This window comes from Asparagus officinalis, chromosome 1 (genome assembly GCF_001876935.1).
Source record: "Asparagus officinalis chromosome 1, Aspof.V1, whole genome shotgun sequence".
NCBI lineage: Eukaryota > Viridiplantae > Streptophyta > Magnoliopsida > Asparagales > Asparagaceae > Asparagus > Asparagus officinalis.
This window is the reverse complement of record NC_033794.1, coordinates 10419436-10435633: the sequence shown is the minus strand read 5'-3', so window position 1 is coordinate 10435633 and position 16198 is coordinate 10419436. Positions and strand designations below refer to the sequence as shown.

The 16198-nt window shown below is 37.6% G+C and overlaps 1 long non-coding RNA gene across 4 annotated transcripts in view; it reads left to right on the top strand.

Annotated features, from left to right (window-relative positions):
• LOC109849384 overlaps positions 1–14996 on the top strand; it is a 30240-nt gene extending 15244 nt beyond the window's left edge. For 3 of the 4 annotated variants that reach the window (XR_002249080.1, XR_002249082.1, XR_002249084.1), the window contains 3 exons: positions 1001–1086; positions 1408–1490; positions 11291–11607. This is a non-coding gene — a long non-coding RNA (uncharacterized LOC109849384). Of the gene's footprint in view, positions 1–1000; positions 1087–1407; positions 1491–11290; positions 11608–14833 lie in introns of those variants that run through there. The other variant, XR_002249081.1, reaches the window with a different exon arrangement.

The window sequence follows — 16198 nt, the reverse complement described above, 5'->3', positions numbered from 1 at the left end:
TATTCTAATTTATAAGGGGTGTAAATAAAATGTTTTAAGACTCACTTAATATCTATAAACTCTAATGGCTAACATAGGGGATTTCTATTGTTAACCAACACACTAAGCATGTGTTAGTGTGTTCTAACACTATGTGTGTGCATGTGTGTGAGTGATCAAGGCTTGTACAAATTTCTAAGCAAAGAAAATATAAAATTACATTTTGACAATAAAGTATATCTTCTTCTTTGCTTCATTTTGCCTTGAACTCATCTATGTCTTGAGTATCTCTTTGAATATAATTATTGATATAGCTCTGATACTGCAAAACAAATGTTAGCACATAATACACACAACATATAATATTTGTTATCATCAAAACAAACTAATCTTGGGGTCAAGATTCCTAACAACGATGAGATATGCACAAGTTTGGCGATCAACCTCAGGAAGAATGCAGTACCTTTTGCATCTCAGCCTTTGAGAATAAAAATATGTTTCTTTATTGTGTATTACAGATACCTTGTGATGATAACAATTAGTATTTAGTAATTTGATTGCTGTAACTATGAAAGAAATGTTTGGCTTTGTTATGGTGCAGTATCCTCTCTGAAATTTGGGTAACTAGAACATCTTTTGTGTATTTGACTGAAACCATAACCAATTTACTTCATGATGAACTTCATTTACTCTTGAATAATTGAGAGAGAAGTTTTTCTTGTCTAAAATATTTCTGTAGGAAGGATTGCCATATCAAACTTAACTGGAGTGGATCCTCGACAGGAGTAGTGACCAACTAAGATCCAACAACTATCCTCTTTAATTTTTATCAATGCCACTAACTTTTACTTTCATCACTTCTAGAATATCTTTCACTTCCATAAATTCTGTCTTCATCTGAATATTGATGTTTGTATTATGAATGCATCGCTACCAACCTTTAACTTTTGTTTTCTTTAGTTTTAGGCTATTAACCCTTATTGAAATACAACTTGTTCATTTTACTCACATCTTATTGCAGCTAGTTTCCAAGTTGATGTTGGTGGACTAAAACTAAAAGCCATATCCAAATACAAATTCTCTGCTTACGTGCTACTTGCTGCTGTGGTATGCTATATATTCCTCTGGTTCCCTTTTTGGTTGCATGACGACAAAAGTATGACTCAATCGACCATTTAAGTCACGAAGCATGGATTTTTTTTTTGCTCCTTAGATGCTTAAGTATCTAGAATAATACAAATGTATGGTATCTGCATTGAGTTTGTTCTGAATTAGTGTTCGTTTTGTGGTTAATAAGGTTGCATTGAAGCATATTTAGATCATATCACATGTAAAGTCAGTTGGAATTATTGATGGTTCTGTCCCAAAAGAGATTTACATTGTGAGGAATAAAATTGTGAAATTCAGTTTGTTTCCTTGTTGATGCAGAGAAAGAAAAAAGGGTTAGTGAACTGATTCACGAGGAAGCAGAGTTTTGTAACTGTGAATTGTGGATTGCTTGGGGTTCAACTGTAAGTCATTTTATTATAGCATACAACTATTTGGTCTTTAGCTCTTTATCCTAGGTAAAATACTAGATATTGTTACGCGACGGCGGAAGCGTGCACAAATCACACAAGTCAGTAAGCAACTGACAAGAGAACACCAAGAGCGCAATTCACCAAGAGAACGGCAAAAGTCAAACACAAATACAGAATTTACGTGGTTCGGCAAGTTGACTACGTCCACGGGGAGATGATGGAGAGATTTCACATTATGAGGAGAAAACAATGAGTTACAATCTCTTAAACTATCACAATAACCCTAACCAAAAGATATCACTCACCAACAAATAATCTCCCTCTCAAAGTGCTCAAAACAATCTCTTTTCTCTGTTTAACAACTCTCCTACAAACCCTAGAAAACGTGTTTCAATTTATATCAAAACACAATCCAAAACAGGCTGGGTATCAGAAAACTACAAGCCGGCCCAATATCTGCTATCAGTCAACCGATGCACCCCTATCGGTCGATTGGTAAGTCTCCATCAGTCGACCGATAAGAGTGCATCGGTCGATTGTCCAGAAGCACGATTTCTGACCCTGTAATCAGCAAGCGATCAGTCGACCGATCATGTGCGGTCAGTCGACTGACCCGCTTCTTTTCCAGTAGCGCAGAATTTTCATGTTTTTCATCAATTCTAATAACTTATCGTCATTTTCTACAATTCTCTATCTCAGCGAAGTGTTCCCAAAACTGAGCCGATACCACATGAGCACAAATGCGTCGTCTCTTCACAATTCGGCTGTACCAATGTGGTTGCCTACATACCCCTTCTTTTAATGGATCAAGCCGCCCGTAGTTCATCCAAATGGACTCAAATACCTCAACAAACACGAATCTGCAACAAGCTTCTACAATGATCGAACTTGTTTCTCGAAACCACCTTCGTGAGCATTATATCCGCTGGATTGTCTTTTGTGTGGACCTTCATGAGCTCCACATCCCCATCTTCAAGAACATCCGGACGAAGTGATAATGAATGTCAATATGCTTCGTTCTCGCATGAAAAACCTGATTCTTCGCTAAATAGATAGCATTCATGCTATCACAATGAATAGTGACGGATGCTGCGAAACGCCAAGGTCCTCCAAAAGTCCTCGAAACCAAATCGCCTTCTTAATAGCCTCCGTAATTATCATATACTCTGCCTCCTTCATCGACAAAGCTATTGTAGACTGTAAGGTGTATCTTCAACACACCAGTGCACGGATCAAAGTGAACACATATCCCGTCGTCGACCGGCGTTTATCCAAATATCAAGCATAGTTTGAATCAACATAACCAATACACAGCTGTCCACCACTACTGTCCTGTTTAAAAACCAAACCAATGTTGAGAGTACCTCAAATGTATCTCAAAATCCACCTCATGGCATCCCAATGATCCAGACCTGGGTTGTGCATGCATCGTGAAACCATGCTAACTGTCTGTGATAAATCCGACCTCGTACATATTATGACGTACATTAAACTTCTCATTGCGCTTGCATATGGAGTCTTCGACATCAACTCTCTATCTTCAACTGTCTTCGGTGAGAGATCAGCTGAAAGTTTTAAATGGGCTCCCAAAGATACACTGACTGGCTTTGTTTCTATACTCACATTGAACTGCTGTCAAACATTCTTCAAATAAACCACCCATGTCAAACTAATTCTGTCCTTATCTCTGTCTCTGTCAATCTTCATCCCCAAAATACGTTTCGTTTCACCTAAATCCTTCATCTCAAACTCGCTCGAAAGCTGTATCTTTAATTTATCTATTACTGATCTGGAAATAGAAACAACCAACATGTCATCGATATAAAACAGTAAGTAAATATACGCACCTCCATGCAACTTACGACAGTACATGTAAGGATCAAACTGGCTCCTAATATACGAATGGCCAAGCATAAACCCATCGAATCGCCTATACCACTATCTCGAAGATTGCTTCAACTCGTATAGCGATTTTTTCAATCTACAAACCAATTTCTCCTTCCCTGCAGCTCGAAACCTTAATGATTGAGTCATATATATTTTTTCATCAAGATCACCATGAAGAAAAGCTATTTTCACATCCAACTGATCCAATTCCAAACCATACTGTGTCACCAAAGCTAGCAAGATCCGAATCAGAGAGTGATTCACCACCGGAGAAAAGACTTTATTATAATCAATATTTTCTTCCTGTGCATAACCATTCGCTACTAACTTAGCCTTGAACCTCACTGAAGTGTCCTGAATGCCCTCCTTTTTTGTGTACACCCATTTGCAACCAATTTCCTTCCGCCCTTTTGGAAGCTCGGCAAGCTCCTATGTGTCATTCTTCTGAAGAGACTGCATCTCCTCCTGCACAGCAACTTGCCACATATCAACCTTTGAACTCTGGTCAGTCTCTTTGAATGTAGTAAGAATCATCTCATCGACATTCTCTACCGGAAGTGCATACGTAACCACTGTATTTGTATTCCTCGTTGGTAACCGTATGTCTCTCCCGGGTTTCCGAACCGTAATAAAATTCTGAACCTGACCCATCGGTTTCTGATCCTGCTCTGTTGAACCTGTATCCTCCAAATCATCACTGTGCCCGTTTGGCTTCACCTCAGTCGGTACTCTAGTGGATACAGTCTTATCTGGATTCTGTGAAGCTGCATCAATCTCCACCACCTGCGATATCTCCTCTATCGGGTGCTCTCCACCTGATGAGAGCTGGGAGACTTCAAAAGCGAAGCCTCATCGAATATGACGTCTCTACTCAGTACAATCATCTTATCAACTGGATCCCAAAGCTTGTATCCTTTAACACCATGCTTGAATCTAACAAATATGACATTCCTAGCTCGAGGTTTTAATTTATCAGTTTTGACATGATAAAAATACAGGGTACCCAAATACCTTGAGCTGACCATAGTCATGTGCTGGTTATCCCGACCACATCTTCATAGGAGTTTTCCCCTGAATTGCAGATGAAGACAATATATTAATGAGGTGGCTCGCATATGAAAGTACCTCAGCCCAAAAGATCTTTTCCAAATCATTCTGCGATAACAAACATCAGACCTTCTTCAGTAAAGACCGATTCAATCTCTCTATCACCCCATTCTGCTGTGATGCATGACTAACTGTGAAGTACCTCTCTATGCTCTCGTCTCGACATAGCTATTGAAAGGGGTCTGAAGTGTACTCGTCGTCATTGTCGGATCTTAACATTTTGATCTTTCTCTCTGTCTGCAGTTCCAATCTTCTCTTCCACTCCACAAATATCTCTAAGACTTCACTCTTATGCTTCATGATGTACATCCAACAACGTTTAGAATAGTCATCCATAAATATGACGAACCAATATCGACCACCAAGTGATGTCGTCTTGGTGGGACCTTAAATATCCGTATGCACGTAGTCCAAAATGTTTGTTGTTCTATGAACGGCTGTTCCGAACTTTACTTTAGTATTCTTGTCAAGAATACAATGCTCACAGAATTTAATTTTCCACTCTTGGCTCCTTTCAATAGCTCCTGCTTACACAATATCTGCGGTGATTTTTCTCATGTGTGTCCCAATCTGTAGTGTCAAAGTCTGCTCGCATCCGCCTCTGAAATTATCTAAGTTACTTAGCCAATCTCGGTGCTTCCTTTCAGATTATAAAGATGCCTACTCCGGATTCTATTCATCGCTATCAAAGATCCCTTAGTAACTTTTGCTACAGCGTTATCAAAAGTCATCTTAAATCCTTTTGCTTTCAAAGCTCCAACAGAAATAAGATTCTTCTTCAATTGAGGAACAAATATTACTTCATTCAGCTCTCGAACAACTCCATCGTGCATCTGAATCCTGACGGTACATATCCCATGAATGCCACAGGACTGATCGTTTCCCATGACCACTACACCCCCATTGAGCTTCTCGAAAGATACAAACCAATCTCTCCGGGGAGTCACATGATAAGTAGCACCAGAATCCAACATCTAATCCGATGCATCCACATGGTTAACCTCTGGAGTAATCAATAGAGAAAAGCACAAATCATTTGAATCATCACCACTCTTAGCGACTTTCACCTCGCTGGCCTTTGGACCATTTTTCTTGCTAATCTCCCTCTCTCTGAGCTTCGAACAATCTATCTTCCAATGTCATTGTTCTCTACAAAAGGCACACTAATTCTTTGAAATCTGATAGTGGCCTTTAGACTTTGACCTGCCTCGATTATCACCTCTCGGATAGGGAATTATTCTTCTTGTCGACAAGACCTCTCCTGAAGTGCTAGCTCTAGAAGATTCTTTATCCTTCCTCAAATCAAAATTCGTCAATGCATTAGTTACTTTACTATAGGTGATGAAAGATCTACCGTTTAACAAAGTGAGCACGAAGGTATCATACTCCTCATCGGGTAATGAGCCTAATAAAATGATCGTCTTGTACTCATCCGATATCTTCTCATCCACATTCGTCAAGTCCGACAATAACTTAGTGTAGTTATTCACATGATCTGCAAGTGAGGCACCCCTGGACATCTGGAATCTGAACAATCTTCGCAGCAAGTATAACCGATTCTCAACACTCTTCGTAAGATACTTGTTAAGAATCTCTCACATCTTCATCGCAGACGTCACGTCGATAACATCGTACTTCAAATCTTGTTCCAAACAAGATCTAATCACCCCACAAGCATTTCGATTCATCTTGTTCTATATCGCCTCATCATATTTCGGTGACCTCTCCTGGACCATGATGGTCTCTTCTAAATTTTGAGCATTCAAAGCATCATGCACATCACTTATTCACAACTCAAAGTTGATCTTACCGTCATACTTCACAATACTGATCTTCGTATTCTGAAGTGTAACCTGAACTGTACTTGTTGTAACCTTTCTACTTTCACCACTATCTCCTACCATTGCTTGCTAACTCCGAATTATAGAGGAATTCGAACAACTGATAGAATTGAGAAATTACCCAACTTGAATCCTAGATTGGATTTCAACACGAGCTCCCAACTACATGAGGAATGCGAGATCTTCACTGGCAACTCCACAACGCTATCTTCACCGAAGTCTAGATCTCCAAGATCCAAGCTTCCAACAACGAATTTTCCCCCATCCAAAACAAACCCTAGGTCTGAAACCCTAGGCTCTGATATCAATTGTTGTGTGACGGCGGAAGCGTGCACAAATCACATGAGTCAGTAAGCAACTGACAAGAGAACACCAAGAGCACAATTTCACCAAGAGAACGGCAAAAACCAAACACAAACACAGAATTTACGTGGTTCGGCAAGTTGACTACGTTCATGGGGAGATGATGGAGAGATTTCACTATATGAGGAGAAAACAATGGGTTATAATCTCTTGAACTATCACAATAACCCTAACCAAAAGATCTCACTCACCAACAAATAATCTCCCTCTCACTCAAAACAGTCTTTTTTCTCTGTTTAACAACTCTCCTACAAACCCTTGAAAATGTGTTTGAGTGTTTTAATTTATATCAAAACACAATCCAAAACAGGCTGGGAATCAAAAAACTACAAACCGGCCCAATATCCACCGATGCACCTCTATCGATCGACTGGTAAGTCTCCATCAGTCGATCGATAAGAGTGCATTGGTCGACTGTCCAGAAGCATGATTTCTGACCCTGTAATCAGCAAGCGATCAATCGACTAATCATGTGCGATCAGTCAACTGACCAGTTTCTTTTCCTGTAGCGCTGAATCTTCACGTTTTCCATCAATTCGAACAATTCATCATCATTTTCTACATATATTAGTGGAATCCATTGATAGTGAATACATGGTTACCCAAAAACCTAAATCAAAAGTTTATGTTTGTTTTGATAAAAAGTTTACTGGGGAAAGTAACTCGAGTTTACTGTCACATCAGCAACATCTTTGTTAAAAATCTTCTCTTTGGAAGATTTTGTGAGACTGAAACAGGGTTATACATTCAATTTTTCATCCAACCTATCAACAAAAAAAAAGGAATTTGGGATTTTAAGGAAATATGATAACTTTGTTATTTCAAATTTGACAGCTCCTTAATTCTCATGATGTTTAAAATTTGACAGCCACTTTGTCACCATAATAATTTCATGATTTAGGCAATTTTATTCTTCTTGATATGTTCACGACCTTGTTGAAATACCTTCTCATCTTGTTGAATTCACTCACAATCAAATTTGATTAAGGTTATGTTAACCGTCAGATCAAATTATCATCCCTGTCCACTAACAAGTAATAACTCGCATATTATATAATTTACAACCTATTCCCTTGTGCTTCAATCACCACAGACAATAGTATTCGTATTGTTCGTAAAGCACATTGTATAATAATATTTTAATTGTAAAAAACACAAAGTTATGCATCATTTCCCCAAGTCCTAACATAGTCACTTCTTAGTTCTTGCTCCCACCTGAGCCTCAGCCTCCTTTTTAGATGCTTGTGGGACCTAATAAACACAAGAATTCTTCCAAAGTCATCACTAATTTCATGGACACTTGTCGACATTTTAGTGGGGCCTATTCTCTTTATCTTGCAGCCCAAAGAGCATCCAATCCATCCAAAGCAGCCCCTCAACTATATTTGTACCAAGAGTTGGAGGACAACAAAATCTCTACCCCAATCTAGCTCCCTCTATCACCCCAGAATCCATTAGCTTAACTGGATCTGCCTACGTGGCATTCTCTTGAGCCACATGTTCTATGTCTCGGCCACAAGGGCCTTGACACGTGTGATAATTTAGGATGTCCCTGCGAACAGAAGAAGTGTGCTTATGTCGTCTTGCTCGGACAATTTACATTTGAATCAGCTTTTTGTACCAAAGAAGTTTGTATTGGTTATAGGCCCTGTATCGCCGACACCTTCATTTTCATGAGAGAGAAAAGTTTGGAGCGTTTTGATTGCTAGGGGTATTTTGGGAAGAGAATTGGGTAAATAACGCCAAGATTGTTGGACTGGTGATTGGTACTTGTCGCTATTGATGATATAGCCAACCAACGTTGAAAATATTGTGGTAGAAAAGAGGGGGTGTCTGTTGTTTGGGTACTCTAAATAGGGTAAAATTTGAATAAATTTACCTAGTATCATGAGCATGTTTACAAACATTATATCAGTACATTATCGGCTTGACAGCGTATATCGTGGTTAACTTCTTAAACATCTCCTGTTGAACAAACTAATCTTTTCATCTCATCTCCCACTTCTAGATTTTTATCACTATAGATGTATGCATCATGTATTTTTGCTAGGATATAATCTATGATTTGATTTTTTCTTAATATACTTCATAATGTTGATTGTGGATTTCATCAACGGGATTACATTGTATATATGTCTGTTCTCTCTAACAAAATTAGAAGAAATACTTTTACGGTAGAATCTTATGTTTAGTAAAAATAGGTCGATAACCCTCCAGTTTTCTTTGAATTTTATGAACTGCTCTTGTGAACTAACTAGGATTGAAGAAGTTATTTGCAGAATCGATATTAGTTCAGAAAGTTATTAATATGAATATATGATTGTGGTAGATTTTCTAGAGAACTTAGTAGAATTTAGAGTAGAATTTTAAAGTAGCTAATGCTTGTGCAAAGTGTGATAGAGGAAAATATACTACATGTTTTGTTGTCCAAATGCAAATCAAGAAACTAAGTGTGGAAAATATGAATGGTGCTGTAGTTGCATAAGGTGGAGGATATTGTCAGTGGGTCATTTCGACCCATATCATTCTGCTGAGATTGGGTTTCATGATTAATCACATGTTGCTTGCCAACATATTTGTAAGCAAAGTTGACATGCTGATTGATGTGGTTGAGAGCTATTTTTCTCAAATGGAGATCTATATTAGATTGCTTTGCAGCTATAAAGTCACAAAGAATTTAGTCCCTCGTTCTTGGATGCAAGAAATCATTTAATAATGCAGATTTAAGAAGACTAGTGACATGGGATACATAAAGCTATTTTGATACAATACTTTAGCTGCAAAGTTATTTGTCAGAAGTTGATTTGTTAGACCGTAATTTCTCTCCGAGGTAGTAAAAACTAGATAATGTTAATTGGGTTAAATTTGAATTTTTCTATTGAAGAAGTAAACAATATGGTGATCCCTCCACTTCAGTCAAACATCTAAAGAAAATGGCCCTGACCATCTCTCAAAGGTAATTATATCAAACGACTTTTTCCATAACTTTAACTGTCTTGTATTTCGTAATAAACTCTAGGTCGCGGTGAAAGTTCAGACCACTGAAAAATCAATAATAGAAACCAGTTTAAACACCAACTTGAACAGTCAGTTTGGCGAACTCTCCCTTAAACCAGTTTTGGCCTCAACCGGTTTAGTTGTATCATCTCAATCTGATTCAGAACTAAACTGGTTTAAGGGCCAAATTTTGAACTAAAAAACAAAATTTTTAGCTCTTCGCCATGTTAGTTCCACTAACCTGATTAGTGGAAGAGTTGCCAAAGTGCTAAAATTGATATCAAGACACATATGAACTTCTTATTTCAAATGTGTCTTGAAGGGCCGAGATCCGATGGTGACCATAGTGGACGACTTTTTTAAATAAGAAGGGCCATGGTATGATAATGTTTCGAGTGAAGAGGAAGGAGGTCGACCTTATGTAAAGGTCAGGGTGGAGGCTACAACCCTCGTCACAATTACACCACCGACAAGGCCGATATCATCAAGACCAAGACTATCGGATGAAGGTAGAGCTTCCTTCCTTCGGATGAAATCTGGACATAGTATATGATTCTGCATAGATCGTCTTTTTTGTATGAATTTTTTTCGGTGCCAATAACCTAGTTGATCTATGGATTAGAAATGCAAAATATCGTAACTTAAAGGGCATCCATTGCAAATGCACGATGGCTGCCTAAACATGAAAACAATGAAGAGTGGGTCCCAGCAACTGAAGGGGGTGGCACACAATAATGGCTGTGAAATCATAAGAAAGAAGTGGATAGAAGTACTCCGGCCAGTACAGTGCAAAAAAGATTGATGAAGAGATGCAAATTCATAATGATTGGAATGAGAAGTATTCATCCCTCAGTGGATATGAAGAGTGGCGTACGGAGGAGACCTTGATTCAACGCTGCACCCTCCTACTGTCTCTGTGCCCCCCTCAAAACCTTTCTTTTGTTTTGTCCTTTTGGCTACATGATATACCTATCGCTGAGCTATTACTGCAACTATTTCAGGAGAGACCTCCTCCTCCTTTTCAACCTTGGAGGTGTTTCAGAATTGCATAGAGGGGAGGTGGATGTGTTCTTCAACCAATTATTTTGTTGGACAAATACTTTGTGGATCATACACCAACCTTTTGACACCACTACATTGAACACTTTTGTCACTAGAAAAAGACGGTTGACCTATATCTATATGTATGTCTCCAATGAGAGGAGTTTAGTAGCTGTTGTTATGCTGCAACTGCGAGTACAACAAACATGCGTATAGAAAATATTATTTACTATGCATTTGTTGCAGGGAATTAGTCTCAAATTCGTTACTTTGGTATTTGCACTTTTGTTGTAGAAGCTATGTTTTCAAATGCAAATCTGATGCTTAGTTTGTTGCAAAACTTTTGGATTTGCCATCTTTTGTTGTGAGAAATGTATTTACATTGCAAATCAAGTGTTTGTGCAGCTGCAAGTTGGAGTCCGATTACTTGATGTTAGCATTGATTTTTTTTATATATAATTTTCTATTTACTGCAATCAATTGCAACACACGCTGTATTTTGCTTTCTAACAAAGTGAAACCCCAATTATTTCTCACGTGAATATTTCCTTGCAGGAGTTTGTGGCCTGAAGTCAACAGTAAACATGTATGATTGTACAATTTCAGGCTCATCATATGAAGATCGATTTTACAGGTGCATGAAACCTACCGATGGTTGTTTTTAGAACTTCATCAACATGTGTAGTGTGGCGAAATAGAATCGTTAATAATGAAGTTTTGTATTTACGAGAGTTTTCTTCTCTTTATATCGAAAATTGCTTCCTAGTTTTGATCTTTGAAGTATTACTTCTCCTCACTATGTAGGCTTACAGCAACATTTGGGTGTGAATATTCTGGAGTTGGAATTGATTTATCTTTTGGCTGGCCGAATACCGCTATTTTGTCCCCCTCAGCTTTCGCCATTGTACTTATGTTAATGTTCCTATGAATGTGAGCTATTGACAAACGAGGAACAAATTTTACCGAAAAGAAAACCCAGAAGTTTTGATACTTCTGTCCAAATTTTACCGAAAAGAAAACCCAGAAGTTTTGATACTTCTGTCCAATGAAGGACTTCACTAGGCCTGTCCATTTAGGCCCAAGCCCGGCCTAGTGTCCGGAACGGACCCGGCTCGGGCTCAGGCTTGGCCCGGGGTGATGTGATTAGTATTGATAGATTTGATTGGAATACTCATACCACCAAGATGCATCTTCTTTTCGGGAACCCAACTCTTAGAAACTCCAAAGTTAAGTGTGCTTGGCCTGGAGAAATTTTAGGATGGGTGACCCCCCTGGGAAGTTTTCCAGGGAGCGCGTGAGTGAGGACAAAACGTGCTGAAAAGACATGTGGTGGTTTGTGAGGCCAGTCCATCAGATTTAGTAGCGTATCGACTCCGGGATTCCGGGGCGGGGCGTCACAAATGGTATCAGAGCCAAACCAACCGGAATTGTGAGAGCTAAGTGCTATACGGCGTAAAGTGCTACGTCGAGAGGGCGGGAGCCACCTCTTGAGGTCGTATGAGCCACCTCTAGAATCTCACACGGATGGTACGGTCTTGGATGATATGATTTGGCGCAACGAGGACGTTGCGAGTTTAAGTGGGGGAGTTTGTAATACCCCAACCCTTAAGAGGGTGATGTGATTAGTATTGATAGATTTGATTAGAATACTCATACCACCAAGATACATCTTCTTTTCGGGAACCCAACTCTTAGAAACTCCAAAGTTAAGCGTGCTTGGCCTGGAGAAATTCTAGGATGGGTGACCCCCTGGGAAGTTTTCCAGGGAGCGCGTGAGTGAGGACAAAAACGTGCTGAAAAGACATGTGGTGGTTTGTGAGGCCAGTCCATCAGATCTAGTAGCGTACCGACTCCGGGATTCCGGGGCGGGGCGTCACAGGAAGGGCTGGGCCCGGGGGGGGTCAAACGGTCACGAATGGCCAGGCTAACCGGACTGGCGCGACCCGGGCCGACCACAACAGTCATATTTGTGACCGTTAGGGTCAAAATTTGAGGGTATTTTGGTCATTTGGTTAGGGGGTTGCCTCTATAAATAGAGGGGATTTTTATTTATTTTTCTCATCCAAAACTCATCTACTTCTCTCTAATACTCTCTAATATTTTCTTATTCTCGCTTTTTCTCTTTAATTCTTCAATCAAATGACTTCCTCCTCTGATTATGAAGGGCAAATCCTAACTCCCGGTGTTGAAATAAGTCATAATACTCCTACTACAGGAGCTACAGTTACCCCTCCTACCGATGTTGATCATGAATCCGGTGGTAATGATTCTGCACCGAGAAATCCTAAAAGGCCGAGATCCGATGTGCGGAACTTCTTTGAAAAGATAAAAGTCACCAAAGATCAACATAGTAGGCTTCTTATCCCCAGAAGGCTAAGGGTGCGTTGTGCAGTCATATTTTCCAAGCCCATTATAAAAACGACACCAACCACCTCAAACGCCATTTAGAAAAGCACAACAGAGGTTAGACAACGCCTTAAAGTGATATCCGACAATCTTTACTTTCTTAATCATCATCCTCCAGTAGTCTCGGTAGTTGGAACTATGACGCAATTAAAGCCAGGAAATACATCATTAGGTTTATTGTTTTCCTTTTAAATTAGTAGAAGATGATGAATTTGAAGATATGATTACAGATGATTTTTATCCTACATTTAAAAAAAAATTTCTTGTCAATCTTGTCAACGTGATATTTTAAAATATTATCACTAGGAACAAGTAAAAATAATTTTTTATTTTCAAAATTTAAACTGTAAATTTTCTTTAATTTCTTTTATTTGGACATCTAGAGCGCAAACATGTTATTTATGTATCACAGCACACTGGGTTGATGATAATAGGCAAATGTTTAAAATTTTTATTTCTTTTATTGTATTTGAAGATTCACATAGTGGTATTAATATTGCAAATTTAATAATAGAAGAACTTATAAAATTAGAAATTTTAGAAAAAATATTTTCTCTTTCACTAGATAATGCACGTAATAATAATGTAGTTGTTGATCATATCAAATCATCTTTACTATTGCCATGTCATGGTGATGTTTTTTTATATTAGATGTATATGTCATATTTTAATTTAATTGTTCAAAGTGAATTTGGTGAAATTAAATCCATGATAGAAAAGGTTAGGACAATAGCTTATGCTCATAATGCTTCTGAACAAAGACTTAAAAGATGAAAATAATTATGTAAAAGAAAAAACTTTTATACCCAGATTAATTTCAAAAGATGATAATCATAGGTAGAATTCTACCTATGCATTGTTAAATGTAATCATAGGTAGAATTCTACCTATGCAATGTTAAATGTAGCAATAGAGTATAAAAAATTATAAATAATTTTATTGCTTTTTATATTTCTAGTTCTAGCTCTGGTAATATGTATGAAATAATCGAGGATGAATGTTTAGTTATATATAGTATAAAAGAGATGTTACAAGTTTTTTATGATGTTACTATATTATTATCTGGTTGTTATTATCCAAGTATTATTCAAGATGTTTTACAATTTTTAAGTATTCAAATTTTTTTAATAATTATCGTATGGATAATTATTTTAGAAATATGGTTTTTCAAATGGAGAGTAAATTTAATAAATATTTTAGGTCTATTCCTATTATATTTGGTTTGGTGGTTTTTATTGATCCATGTTTGAATGATGTTGGCATTTAAAATTTGTTAAATTCTTTGTATGGTAATATGATAATAGACACTGATGATGGTCAAACTATTATTGCTTTACTCATCATAATACTATTAGAACTTATTTTCAAAGATTATATGATGAGCATGCAGCTAGATATGGTGTAAGTACACATCAACCTACATGTTCTGCTTCTATGAATTCAAGTCGGGGCAAAGGTAAGTGTTTTGATAGGGAATTATTGATAGCTCAACTAACTGGTAGATTTGGATTTGGATCTGGATCATCAATGAAAGATTCTGAAATTGAACAATATTTAACTGCATCTTTAGTAAAAAATCAAAAAATAATAGTTTTGATATTTTGCAATGGTAGAGAGTATATGAAACAGTTTCATATCCTATAGTTTTCATCATGGCTCGTGACTAACTAACAGTACATGTTTTCGCGTTAGCTTCGGAATCCGCCTTCAGCACATCAAGACATTGATCGACGACCACATGACATCGCCAAATCTGTCTACCGTACAGACGGTAATGTGCCTACAAGATAGGTGGAGGTACGAGAAGAGAACTCAATGTATCAATCGGATGGCTACTATTGAAGATAAACTTGAAGAATTGGGAATAGAAGATAGAGATAAATAGTAGAAATTATTTATTAGTTTGTAAGTCTTATTTCTTAGCTCAAAATTTATGATAAATTGTTTTGGAAAGAGTTGCAAATGATAGTGATATAGATGAGTAGATATCAACCTAGTTGGTATGTATTTATCTATTGTGATGCGACAAATTCCAAAATAAATTTATAATTGTTAGTGATTATTAATAAAGAATTTATTTTTACCATTTTAATTTCTATATTTTTTTGTATGTGTAAATTATATAATTACAAGTGGTTAATAATATGATTGATTTTTTATCAAAGTTTCGCTTAATTTATTGTTATTTACTCTTAAAAAAAATTTAACAAAAAAAATAAAATTTTAAGCAAAAAAAAAATGACCAGGCCGGTCTGGTGCTCGACCCGCTCGGGCCCAGGCCTAGGCCACCAGGCCCGGTTTGTCGGGCCGGACGGTCCCGTTTGGACAGGCCTAGACTTCACTGCCTATACAGTAGACCTCAAGAAAGGAGCTCAAAGTTTATACTTTCTTGTGGGTAATTATGACGCAGTTCCAATCTAAACGATAACGTATCTATTGTATTGAGTTCATTTTTTAGCTTCACCTTAGAAAACGTAAGTATACACAAAGTAATGGAGAGTCACAAGTTCATGATGATGTCTTTGCTACCATTTATCAAATTGCAAAAGAGAAGTATGTACTTTTTGACAACATAGTTCTATATTATTTCTGCCAATATGATAATTGTCTGCTTATTTATTGTACTTAACGTTCCAACTGTAGACTGATCCGGGAGCTAACCTAATCTAAAAACTAGTGGCTAGCTGCCATGCAACGTTCAAGATAAGAGAATGATTAAGTTACTCACAAATGGATACTTGCTTCTTCTTTTTTTTCTCTCTTTCCTCAAAGAGAACTCATAGGATGTTAGGCTCATACACAACAAAGTTAAAGTTCCATGTCACTTGTTAGGAGGATATATTGAGTGGCATCTTGAAAAAAAAATCTCTCTCTCTCTCTCTCTCTCTCTCTCTCTCTCTCTCTCTCTTACTTTCTTTCTTTCGTCTTTTTTGAGCTAAAGAAGTATGTGACTTTATATGTAAATTCATGTCTAAAGACCCCCATCACTACCCTACATTACAAAATTCACCCAACAACTTTAAGCATCTCCTCATTCCCTACTCTAATTATATGTCC